Below are 5,000 nucleotides of genomic sequence, written 5' to 3'. Positions count from 1 at the left end.
CCTACACCTGCTCTGCATCTTTTAATTCAGAATCGCTGTCATTGCAAATCCGAGTCACAAAAATGTTCCGACCGTCAAAGTAACTTCCTGACATAAAACGTTTAATTCACTATTTCGCAATCAGTTCCACCAATTCACTCACCAAAGGGACTTGTGTTGTTAATCCTAAGCGATCGCTGTACTGACGGAGCGCCAGAGACGTGCGTTCCAAACCTAATCAACAACAAAAACAATCACAGAGGATGTCAGTCTGCTCAGCGGAAAAAGTTTCCCAAGACCGGACTTAGAATGACTCAGCTAAAAAAGCTATCTTTGTCTTGACAAGTACGAAAAGTTAAACTTTATTTCTTTAGATAAGGACGGTACATAGGAGCCCATCATACTGGGCCTCGGAGTTAACTCTTTCTCGAGCAGAGTTGTTAATAAAACGCCTCTCGAGGGGGTTTTGAGGTTAAAAGCCCAATCAAAACAAAGCCATGACAGTAATATTACTTTACTTCATATAACCCAACAAACACTTTCACTCTAATTAACCAATGAGGTGGCCTCTTTGAAATAAAGACGAAGAATGAAAAAACCTTGAACTCTGTGTCAGCAAATGAGAACCTCACCGGAGAATCGGTGCTTGGTCTTTCATCATTTGCAAATTGAGGGGACAGCCAACGACATCCATCTTGACGGGAATATTCACTGGTTCCAGGCCTTCTATCTGAAACCATGAAAATCAGAGGGCAATAGCTAAATTTCAAATAAAAATTACCCAGAAACCAAAATGGCCCCTATGGATCGAGCAATCTTGGGCATGCCAAAGACAATATCTCGGCTATTTCGCAAATCTCCAATTTAGTGTTGCAAGATCTCAGTCACCTCGCCAGCACCTATATAACTATGTTATGTTTACCTTGGAAACCAGAAAGTCCCTGTACTCCCCCCACATATCACTGTAACCAGTTATTTCAATCACTTGATATCCGAATGGTAACAATTCGCCAGAAGCTGGACTCGGCAGAAAGGCTGCACCTCTTCCGTCGCGCAAAATAGATCGACAGTAATCTGAAATACAAACACAAACAGCACCGTTAGTACTGAAGATCAGGTAGGAGATCCTGACTTCAAATTCTGGTCGGACCGACGCTTGGCATCTTAAAACAGCTGAGAACACAGTGCTGTCTTTGTAATGACATCCGCCAATGGCCATGACTCTCATTTTTTTTTTTCAGGAAAGTAAAAAAAGCAAATGTTTTATTTATAGTGAAAGTGCAGTTTGCCATCAAGCTAGTTCACAGGCTCTCCACTTTCAATAATCTAAACGAAACAATTCAAACTTAACAGAGTCATGATTAAGGACCCCAACCAGCAGAAGGCAACCAGTTGGCTGTTTACAAAATGGGGTTCGTAACCTAAAATTGCCTTTTGCCGATAACACACTCTGACCTGCATGAGCTTTCGTGGTGGTCTTGCTGATGGGATCGGCAATATTTGGAGTTCGACCCAATATTCGTCCCCTGCGGATAAATGACAAGAATTCAAGACCAATCGGTCACAAATTTGCATATTTCGTGGGTAAAAACAATTGGGAGCTTAAGCACGCGCGTTTTTAAGACGCGGACGGCAACGGGAAGAGAAAATTTCGCGTGCCAGGACAGTGATGTCTCCCAGATTTTTGTATTAATCATCTCTTAACGGAGAAAGATACATAGCAATGTAAATGTGGTTGTGAGAAAGCCAGTTATAAGGGAAAATAACTCACTTCCGGTTGCCGTCCGCGTCTCAAAAACGTGCGTGCTTAAGCTCCCTATTAGCTTTGCCATTTCAAACTTGAAATGGCTCTCTATTGGTAGTTTTAAAAAACGGTATAAAGATCATCTCCTCAAATGTCAGTCATAGTTTTGCATTCCCAACTGAATTTCATTCTGTAATCATATCTATTATTGTTTTCTGACTTTTCTGTAAGTAATTTTTAATGTAACATCTCGATTCCATTTTCATAACACTTCTTGCCTTATGAATTAGTTTAGTCTTAATTATTATTTGTCTCCTTCGTTCCATTCTTTAGTTGTAAGTAAGCAGCAGCCAACTCGAAAGCTTTGCTACTTTGGCTGTTGCACACTAATTCATAAACTGTGAGTACAACTATATACCTTCTATTATATTGTTTTCCATAGTTTCTTTTTGTTCTTCTTTCTTATTCTTCTTGAATAGTGTGAATAAAGGTTGTTGTTGTTGTTGTTGTTGCACGCTCTGCACGTGCGCTTTTCACTTTTGACCATTTTTTTTTTTGTTCATATTCCTGTCAGCGTTTTCACAGACCGATTAATGAGTGTTTTCACTTACGTGATCAGTAACTTTGTTTTTCCACCGAAACAAAAGAAAACGTTTGAATGATAATTGAGCTCAATTCCCGGAGAATTAGTTAGGTACACTAACATGGCCGCCGTTCCATTGTTTAGGTACACCAACATGGCCGCTGTGACGTCAAGTGAAAGACACAAATAACAATAGTGAAATGTACGACTTCTGGTGGACGAACAAAAGGAGCAAATGAGAGATCTTTTGTTTTCGTCCAACAACATGGCGGCGATGACGTAACGTGAAAACCAACTATGGGAAGGGGCTCGAAGGAAGTGTATACAAAATGCTGGGTACTCACTGCACTTCAAATGTCAACACAATGACCGTTTTCTAAACGACGACCACGAACACGAGAAGCGCCTCAAGTCATGCACAAAAAAGGCCATCATTGTCTTTTTGCTTTTGCCCTAGTGCCCTTAAAGCGCCTACAACCTCAAGAAATCCTCTACACTTGTCTAACACGAATTCATTGATCGAGGATCAAATTAAAACCATTTTTTCCACCTTTAGGAGCCTCTAAAACAGCGTCTTTGAAGGAGAGGTTTCATGAAGGACGTCAGCAATTGAGGGTAAATTTTCATTTTCTCCCCTAAATAGAACGATTCGGCTTACTCAATTGTTGCGGTCACACTGTCTTGAGAGAAACACAGTGTAAGGCTCTGTTTACAAGGAGGGAGGGTAACCCTAGCACAACTCTAGTGCTAGGGTCACCCTAGCAAGAGGGTTACCCAAGCACTCACACATTTCTTCTTTTTTTCATCGACCTGTTTACAAGGCAGCTAAGGTTACCCTAGTGCTAGGGTAACCCTAGCTGCCTTGTAAACGCTCTGCTAGGGACGACTCGCCTACCCGGGTCAACTTTTTAGCGATTTCCTTTGTCTTTGCGATTCTGCCGGTTAGCAAGCACACAAAGTTGTCCCGGGAGGTAGGATAACCCTACCTGTGCAATTTTGCTTGTAAACCCGGGCTATCTTTGACCCTCCCGCTAGGGTAACCTAGCAGTAGGGTTACCCTACCTGCTTGTAAACAGGGCCTACTATCACTAGTGTTGACACTACCCTAGCGTCAACTCTCTGGTGTTTTGAATCCCTCAGGAAAACTGAACAATATAACTTAATTTAACACTAGTGCTAATGCCCTAATGCGATCGCAACCAATGTTGTACCCAATTCATATCTCTCGGGGTTAAGATTCTTTGTGTATCGCATTTGCATGATAATGTAGCATTTACATTAATTTAAATGATATGGTAATACCTGGAACAAAACGTTTTATTTCCAAAGGGTTTGAAATCACGTCTTGAAATTCATTTCGTGATTACTTTTGTTTTCCTTTGCTTCGCCTAGTAATTGTTTTAAACACCTTACGCCATATTCTTAACTCTCAGCCAATCAGAGGTTAAGGTAATTGGGCCAAGTTCGCGAGCATTTTCCCGCCGAATGCATGTAAAATCTTTTTGCTTTGCAATGTGATTGGCTCGTTTGACAGTATGTGTCTCTTGTGATTGGCTGAAGGAATTACTTTCCTTATTGTTTTGTAGCGTTCAGTTCAATTGAAACCCGACGACAAAAGCCCAAGCTTAAGACATAAAGAATTTATAAAAAAAATCGATCATACCTCTTGCTTTGGGGTGCACCTGACAAAGAGAAGTGAAAAAAATAAAAGTAAAGAAACCAAAAGGGTAAAAGAAACAAAAGCGTGAACGATGCGTTTGGACCACAAATGCTTTGGCTATGCAGTGTGTTCCATTGGTGTTTTTGAGGTGCATTATCCAATGATGTGAGAATTAAGTTTAAATCAAGAGAAAAACACGGCTGCAGATATCTAGACGCCCAGCCAGGCCATACGGCCACGGACGAGTATATTTCAGTCAAATTATATTAAAGAAATAAAAATTAAAGAATCATTGCATGTGCACCGGGAAATGTCTTATCGCCCAGTGTCAGTTTCGACCTTAAAGGTCCTTTCGAAACGTTCACAAAAATTGAGCGTGCTTCTCACTTCCATTTCTCAACATAAAGTGGTCCTGACTTAATACTCAAAGCATCCTAACCACATTCTTACCGTCTGGTGGCGTTGGTGGTTTCGCTGCTCGAAAGTAATTCAGTTCTACACTGAAGCGAGCTCGTATTGCTGAGGTGTTTGTCAGGACGAGGGTCGCGCGAGGACAACTGGCCAGCGGTACTGTTTCGAAATCGAGAAGAAGATCGCGGTCATCAAGTGACGTTTCCTTGATTTCTTCAGGTCTGTCAGGAACAAAAACAAGGTATCTGGGATACAGAATTCCTATAACACATACTCTTTGTGAATATACATTCAAATGCGCTCTGTGCAATGCCTAATAGGAAAGAAAACATGAAAAACGAGTTGAAAAAAGGTCGAATTATCACCGTAAAAGATTGGATGGTCGACCTTTCGGGCGTTAGCCCTTCGTCAAAGCGAATTCAGAGCTAATCGCTGTTTCACTTCCCTATCGACGTAGCTTCACAGTTTCGCTAGAAAATAACCCCTTCATTGATATTCAGTGGGAAAGACCGTGATAGCGGAGACAAGGGACGCTATTCATTTAACAGATCTGACCAGTCAGACCGGGCATTTGGAAGGACTAACTCTACAATGCCTTCAAATTGACCCACTTCGAGGATGAT

At 41.3% G+C, this 5,000-nt stretch overlaps 1 pseudogene; it reads right to left on the bottom strand.

The window, feature by feature from the left end:
- Positions 1–5,000, bottom strand: part of LOC138015362 (deleted in lung and esophageal cancer protein 1-like) — a 23,910-nt pseudogene that overhangs the window by 13,014 nt on the left and 5,896 nt on the right.

This window comes from Montipora capricornis, chromosome 1, assembly GCF_036669925.1.
Source record: "Montipora capricornis isolate CH-2021 chromosome 1, ASM3666992v2, whole genome shotgun sequence".
Lineage (NCBI taxonomy): Eukaryota > Metazoa > Cnidaria > Anthozoa > Scleractinia > Acroporidae > Montipora > Montipora capricornis.
This window is presented reverse-complemented; position numbering and strand designations above follow the sequence as displayed.